Raw genomic sequence first — 8,240 nt, 5'->3', positions numbered from 1 at the left:
GTGAGATTCATGAAATCTCTTAACTGTAATCCCCTATAAATTCAAAATCAGAAGGCAGATCACATATTTCCAACATATAATGGTGCAAGATAAACATTTTATCATTCCAGACCATAGGGAAGGGGGCATAGTGAAAAAATATTGGGCCAAAGTAAGACTGGAAATCAGCTGGGCAAACTCCAAACTCTTCATCCCCAGTCTGGTGTCAAAACTCTCTTCAGCTCTCCAACTCCTTTCAGCTTTGTTGACTGAAACACACTTCTTTCTCTTGAACTGGTTCCACTCCCTGTTAGCAGCAGGGATATCTTTCCTCAGCAGGTATCCCACGACTCTGGCATCTCTAACATCTTGGGATATCCATTGCAGAACAGGTTTCAACTTCACAGCTTCATGAAATGACCTCTCTAGGTCTCCATTCAGGGACATACCTGACACCTTAGTTATGGAGGCAAGTCCCGTAATCCTTTTCTTCTCTTCTTCTTCTTCTTCTTCTTCTTCTTCTTCTTCTTCTTCTTCTTCTTCTTCTTCTTCTTCTTCTTCTTCTTCTTCTTCTTCTTCTTCTTCCTCTTCTTCTTCTTCTTCTTCTTCTTCTTCTTCTTCTTTTTCTTCTTCTTCTTCTTCTTTTTCTTCTTCTTCTTCTTTTTCTTCTTCTTCTTCTTCTTCTTCTTCTTTTCTTCTTCTTCTTCTTCTTTTTAAAAAACCTTTCTTTTTTTAAAAAATTTATTTTACATGCCAACCACAGTTTCCCCTCCATCCTTTCCTCCAGTTCCCTCCCTCCTCATCCCTTCTATGCCCCCTCACCCACTCTTCCTCCATCTCCATTCAGAAAGGGTAAGGCCTTCCATGGAAATCAACAAAGCCTGGCATATCAAGTTGAGGCAGGATCAAGCTCCTCCCCCTTGCATCCTACTATAGAGAATAGGTTCCAAAAAGCCAGCTCATGTATTGAGAACAGGTCATGGTCCCACTGCTAGGTGTCCCAAAACAGCCAAGCTACACAACTCTCACCCACATGTAGAGGGTCTAGGTTGGTCCCATGCAGGCTTGTAACTGTTGGTCTAGAATCCATGAGTGCCCACAAGTTCAGGACAACTGTCTCTGTGGGTTTCCCCATCGTGATCTTGATGCCCCTTGCTCATATAGTCCATCCTTCCTCTCTTCTTCCTGGAGCTCAGTCTGGTGTTGGTTGTGGATCTCTGCATCTGCTCCCCTCAGTTACTAGATAAACTGGATGAAAGTTTTATGATGACAATTAAGGTAGTTACCAATCTGATTACAAGAGAAGGCCAGTTTAGGCACCTTTTTCACTATTGCTAGGAGTCTTAGCTGGGGTCATTTTTGTGGAATCCTGGGAGTTTCCCTGGCACCAGGTTTCTCCCTGTTCCCATAATGGCTCCCTCTATCAAGATATCTCTTTCATTGCTCTCCTTCTCCTTACCTCCCCCAACTCAACCATCCCAATCCCTCATATTCCTATCTCATATCCCCTCTCTTTTAGCCCCCCTCCCAGTTTACCCAAGAGATCTCATGTATTTCCCCTTCCCAGGGCAATCCTCTTAGGGTCCTCCTAGTTGTCTTGCTTCTCTGGTGCTGTGGATTGTAGCCTGGTTATCCTTTGCTTTACATTATGAGTGAGTACATACTGTGTTTGTCTTTCTGGGTCTGGGTTACCTCACTCAGAATGGTTTTCTTTAGTTCCATCCATTTCTTTTCTTCTATCCTTAACTCTAAAGTCAGAACAATGTGACCAAAGTTGCCATGTTCTGCTGCTTGCTGAGGCTGGAACATGGACTCCTTGTTCAACTACATCTTCATCAGCTTTCTGTTTTTGATGGCTACTTTCACTGCCTAACCTTGGCTATCCTTGAACTCACTCTGTAGATCATACTGGTCTTAAACTGAGAGATCTGCCAGCCTCTACCTTCTGAGTGCTGTGATTAAAGGCATACACCACCACATCTTGCTCTAAGATTTTCTTTAATTCCTTTTCACAAATTGGAAACTTAACTGGAGGGAATCTTGCCCTGAGGTCACCACTCCCTTTATTCTATTTCTTAATCTGTTTATATCATTGAACACAGAATTTAGCTCCATTTAACTTTCTGGTGTTCCTTTTTTTTCTCATTTTGTGTTTTTCCTTATTCAGTTTGCTTCTTTAAATCTTTGTAAGCATGAACACCAGTAAACACAGTGATGTGGAATGTCCTTCTGTATATGTGTTGCTTTTATTGGCTGATGAATAAAGCTGTTTTGGCCAATGACTTAGCAGAGTAAAGCTAGGCAAGAAATCTGAACAGAGATATAGAGAGAGTAGCAGAGTCAAGGAGATGCCATGTAGCTGCCAAAGGAGAAAAATGCCAAAGAAAAAAGAAGCCAGATTTAATAAAATTACTTAAAAAAAAAAAAGAAGCCAGAACATTACTGGTAAGTCACAGCCTAGTCATGATACATAGATTAATAGGGTTAATTTAAGATGTAAGAGCTAGCTAGGAATATGCCTAAGCTATTGGTCAAATGGTGTTGTAATTAATATAGTTTCTGTATGATTATTTGGGTCTGGGTGGCTGGGAAATGAAAGTACAGTCTCTGTTTACACCACAGTACAGAATTTATACTTGGTTATTTTGAGATTTCCTCTGGCAATGGAATTAATCTAAATCTCTTCACTTTTCTTCAGGTAGACTGCTTGGACAAGGTCAAAAACAGCCACTTTCTTCACCATAATATCACAAGAACGATCTCTAAGCAACATGCTAAAATTCTTCCCCTCTGAAATCACTTTAGTCAGCACCCCCACACACAGTTCAAATCATTCTCAACATCGTTGTCTTCCATGCTCCTACTAGTATGACCCATTAAGCAGTGCTTAAAGCATTCCACTGCTTTCCTAATCCAAAGTACCAAAGACTAACTTCCTCCAACAAAAACATGGTCAGGCCTATTACAGCAATACCCCAGTCCCTGGTACCAACTTTTGTCTTACTTAGGGTTTCTATTGTTGTGAAAAGACACCATGACCATAGCAACCCTTATAAAGGAGAACATTTAATTGGGTGGCCTACAGTTCAGAGGTCTGTTACCACCATGGTGGGACATGACAACATGTAGGCAGATATGATGCTGGAGAGGTAGCTGAGAATTCTACATCTTGATATGCAGTAAACAGGAAGTGAACTGAATTTCTGGGTGTGGCTTGAACATATATGGCATCTCAAAGCCGGCCTCCACAGTGACACACTTCCTCCAACAAGGTCATTCCTACACCTTCAAGCCATACCTCCCAATAGAGCCATTCACTATGAACTTATGGTGGCCAATTTTAAACTACCACACTATCACAATATATTTGTACAAAGGAATGGGTTTTATTATGACATTTGCATATAAATATACAGTGTATGTTCATCCTCAGTCCCCTTCACCCTGTCTTGTTTCCTCTCTACTCCCACTGGTCCCCTCATCTGAGAGGGAAGTCTCTATTTCAGGCTGAAGAGTTGGCTAGTTGGATAAAGAGCATGACATGTAAGCAAAAAGAGCTGAGTCCTGTTTCCAGCACCCAGGTAAAGGGTGGGAGCAGCAAAACATACTCTAAATTCCTCTGCTGGGAATTAGGAGGGGGATCTCTAGGGCTTACTGGTTGTCCTGCCTAACTTCATCAGTGAGTTCCAGGTTCAGTGAGTACCCTTGTCTCAAAACTAAAGTAGAGAAGTGGGCTGTGGTGGAATCCCAGCACTTGGATGATAGAGGCAGATGAACCTCTATGAGTTTGAGGCCAGTCTTGGTCTACTTAGTGAATCCCAGGCAAGTCAGTGTTGTATCAGTGAGACCTCTAAAGAAGAAACAAATAAAAGTGAAGAACAATTGAGAAAGACACACATGCATGTGCATACACTAAATAACGAAAAAGTTAAGAAGTTTCCTAATTTCATATCTTTTGGGGATGGCAGTTTTATGTCAACTCATCATTTATGTCATCATCAACCTCATTGAAAAAAACGGTACTTGAGCAAAGACTGGAAGAATGTACAAGAGCAAACAGAAAGTGAAGAAGAATATTCCAGACAGTGGAAACAGCAAGTGCAAAGGCCCTGATGTGAGAGCATGCGCCATGTATTTGAAGCCCAGCTAAGAGGCCAGTTAGCAGGAGTGAGTTGAGTGACGCCAGGGAAGTAATGGAATGTTTAGACACTGTAGCTTCATATAAGCTATTGTAGAGGCTTGGCCTTGGGTTCTAAGTGAGACCAGAATCTATTAAAGGGGTTTTGTTTTATGGTTTTATTTGTTTGCTTTGCTTTGGTTTTGAGACAGGGTTTTTCTGTAGTTTTGGAGCCTGTCCTGGAACTCGCTCTGTAGACCAGGCTGGCCTCATACTCACAGAGATTCGCTTGTCTCTGCCTCCCAAGTCCTGGGATTAAAGGTGTGTGCCACCACAGTCCAGCATTTTGTTTTGTTTTGTTTTTGAGACAGGGTTTCTTTGTGTAACTGCCCTGGCTGTCCTAAAACTCAGTTTGTAGATTATGGTGATATTTTATATGTGTTATAACAAATAAAGTTTGTCTGAAGATCAAAGTGCGGAGCTAGCCAAACTAATTAGCCAATACTAGTTAGCCATAGAGGTCAGGCGGTGGTGGCACATGCCTTTAATCCCAACACTCAAGAGACAGAGGCAGAGGGATCTCTGTGAGTTCAAGGCCACCCTGAGCTATAAGAGATCGAATCAGACTAAAAGAGAAGAGTCAAGCAGCGGTAGCTCACACCTTTAATCCCATCACTAGGGAGATGAAGACAGGAACTGTTATGGCTGGGTGAAGAGAGGAATATAAGGCAGGAAGAGACAGGAGCTCAGGATTCAGTCTGAGGTTTCACAGAGACAGGATCCTGCCTATTCTGTCTGAGCATTTGGAGAAGTAAGAACTAGCGGCTGGATGCTCTGCTTCTCTGATCGTTCAGCTTTCACCCCCTAATATCTGACTCCGTGTTTTTTTTTATTATTATTAAAACCAATTAGAATTCATGCTATAGTAGGCCAGGCTGACCTCGAACTCACGGAGATCCACCTGCCTCTGCCTCCCAAGTACTGGGATAAAAGGCATGTGCCACCATGCCCAGCCCATTAAATAGTTTTTAAAGAGGGAATTGACATTTCTTCTTTCTGTATACGCTAGGTGCTAGGGATTGTACCCACAGCCTGGGTGTGGTAGACAGCACTCTATCACTGAGCTACATTCCCAGTCCAGGAAGTGAAATTTCGAATGTGTCAGCAGAATCACTGTGGTTGCTCTGAAGAAGCTAGTTAAGAGACTCTGTCACTCTCCGGGCGCAGGGTCTTCTGGAGTGGTTGGATGCAAACAGAGAATTGAGGGAAAGAAATTTTCCTCTTCTTTTTTGATTTTCCAGAGGGTTTCTTGGTGTAGCCCTTGCTGCCCTAGAAATCACTCTGTAGACCAGGCTATCCTCATACTCAGAGATCCACCTGCCCCTCTGCTTCCTGGGTGCTGGGATTGCAAGCATGCAGCACCACCACCCACCCACCCAGCTCGGGAAACCATTTCTTGTAAGTTGGATTTAGAGTCTGAGAGAGAAGAGTCAGAGATGACAAGAGTTCTTGGGTGGAGCAGCTGGAAGGATAAAGTCCCTGTAATTGAGATAAAGAATGTCTACAGAGGCAGCTGATTGGGAGTGGACGGTCAAGAGGTCAGTTTTGAACAAACTAACTTCAAGTTACCTACTAGCAACGGAATGTTAGCAAATGTTTAACAGCTAGCTTCTGAGGAAAAAGAATGGCATGTACGTATGTGTATGTGGGGTGTGTGTGTATATATAGGGTGTGTGTGTATATATGTAACTTTAGTGATAGTGAGAAATGTTACACAAATAATAAAATGTACAGTACTCCTTATTGAAAATTCATGTGTGTGTGTGTGTATTACTGAGTTGTATCCCCAACTCAGGCTTTGAATGTTGTCTTTGTTCCATTTATATAATTTAATTTTTAGTAATGGCTATGATTAACCAATAAGAGGCTTACGAAAGTCCTCAAAAAAACAACATCTGATGTTAGAAGCTGGCTCAGGACCTCATTCTTTAGTGCCGTGAGGTTGAATTTAGGAGTAGAGAATTGGAAGAGATCTAACTCAGAGCTATAAATCTGGATGTGGACAGCATGCAGAATATTTACAGCCAGGATGTTGGAAGAAGATGGAGAGTTGGTAGAGACAGACCAAAGAAGTAAGGAACAGCCTTTGGGACTTCAGCATTGAGCGTCAGGAAGATGAAGATGTTAGGGAAATGGGAAGGGACAGGAAGAGGCTGAGGAATTTAGCCAGAGAGAGAACAAAACAGCTCAGAGTCCATTGTTATGGAGGCCAAGGAACTAACAAATTTGTTCCAGGGTGGAAAGTCAAATGCCACTGATGAATCCAGGAAGATTAAGGCTGAGAACTGAAAAAGGCCAGTGGTGGTGGTGGCAGCAGCTGTAGCCTTTAATCCCAGCGCAGAGGCAGAGGCAGAGGCAGGTGGGTCTCTGTAATTTCAAGGCCAGCCTGGTCTACGGAGTGAGTTCTCGAACTTCAGGGGCTACGCGGAGAAACCCTGTTCTGAAAAACAAAACAAAACAGAAAAGATGCCACTCACTCCACCACCGCCCCTTACGTTAAGCTCCTCCCTTGCTTACAGGTTTGTTAGTCAGAGCCTACATAGGAAGCTCATCTGATAGAGCTTTATTTACAAAGGGACCAATTTCAAACATGGAGGTAGAGGGCAGGGCTAATTCAGGAAACTTTCTGAGCTGTTAACACCACTTGACCTAAAATTGGTGCAGTTAGTTACCATAAAGGAGACTGACAGTCAATCATGGGCTGACTCAGGGATGGAACCAGAAAACTAATTTTCCAACCTCCCCTCTCCCCTCTAATCCCCTTCAAGGCTGCTCTGACTTGAACCTAAGTGAAAGGCAGGCAGCAGAGGGATTATGTCGTCAGTCAGTAAACTAGATAGTGTCAGGTCCCAAAGAAACTCAGGATAAACTGCTAACTGCAGGGCCTATTGGCACGCCACAGTGACTGCTTGGCCTCACTCAGTATCCATGACTGCTCTCCACACTTCTCAACCCACCCCCAGGGTTCACTTCCCCTCCCCCAGCTAGCCGCCTATAAAAACCTGCCATTTTGGCCACACATTCTCTATCCTTTTGATTACCTTGGCTCTCTTGGTCCTTGTGGCCCTCTCTTCTCTCCCTCTTGTTCTCCCTATCTCTCCTCTCATGGCTCTGTTCAATCTGGATCCTCCCAGACGGCTCTGACTGTACTCTTCCTCATATTTAAAATAAAAACCTTCTCTTCAGCCAGGTGGTGGTGTACCCCTTTAATCACAGCACTTAGGAGTCAGAGGCAGGTGGATCGCTGTGAGTTCCAGGATAGCCTGGTCTACAAAATGAGTTCCAGGACAGCCAGGAATGTTCCACAGAGAAACCCTGTTTGAAAAACAAAACAAACAAAAAACTCTAACTTCTCCTGAACCATACCTTGGAGCAGTGATGTTCTCATTTTCGCTCAGACAGGTAGTGAGGGGAATTCAGCATACGAACCCCACTCGAAACCACCTCTGGCCAGAGTGTCGATCAGTGCTAAAACTCTTGCCTGGTGCACATGAAGCTTTAGTTCCAACCCCAGCACTACAAATAAATGCAAGGTCCAGTGTGGTGTTGTCTGCTTGTAATCCAGCATCTAGGAGGTGGATGTGGGAGTTCAAGGCCCATCTTGGCTACCTCAGACACCTACCCCCAGCTAAAAATTCACATAATGAAATTACATCATTTTATGCTGTCTTAGTTTGGGTTTCTCTTGATGTAAGAGACACCATGGCCATGGCAACTCTTTCTTTCTTTTTTTTTTTTTTAAAATATGGAACGCTTCACGAATTTGCATGTCATCCTTGCGCAGGGGCCCTGCTAATCTTCTCTGTATCGTTCCAATTTTAGTATATGTGCTGCCGAAGCGAGCACAATATCATGGAAGGCAACTCTTATAGAGAAAACATCTAATTGGGGCTGACCTTCGGTTCAGAGGTTTAGTGTGTTACCATCATGGCGGGAAACATGGCAGCATGCAGGCAGACGGTGCTGGAGAGGTAGCTGAGAGTTCTACATCTGGATCCACAGGCAGCAGAAGAGGACTGTGTGCCCCATCAGGTGTAACGTGAACATATGAGACCTCAACACCTGACTCCATAGTGACACACCT

The 8,240-nt window shown here is 43.5% G+C and overlaps 1 non-coding gene across 1 annotated transcript; it reads right to left on the bottom strand.

The window, feature by feature from the left end:
* Nucleotides 1-7,895: 7,895 nt before the first annotated feature.
* LOC125412704 (U6 spliceosomal RNA) lies at nucleotides 7,896-8,002 on the bottom strand. The gene has a single exon (XR_007235655.1). It is a non-coding gene; the product is annotated as a U6 spliceosomal RNA (small nuclear RNA).
* Between the last annotated feature and the right edge of the window lie 238 nt (nucleotides 8,003-8,240).

This window comes from Myodes glareolus, chromosome 3 (genome assembly GCF_982192425.1).
Source record: "Myodes glareolus chromosome 3, mMyoGla1.1, whole genome shotgun sequence".
NCBI classification, from domain to species: Eukaryota; Metazoa; Chordata; class Mammalia; order Rodentia; family Cricetidae; genus Myodes; species Myodes glareolus.
This window is presented reverse-complemented; position numbering and strand designations above follow the sequence as displayed.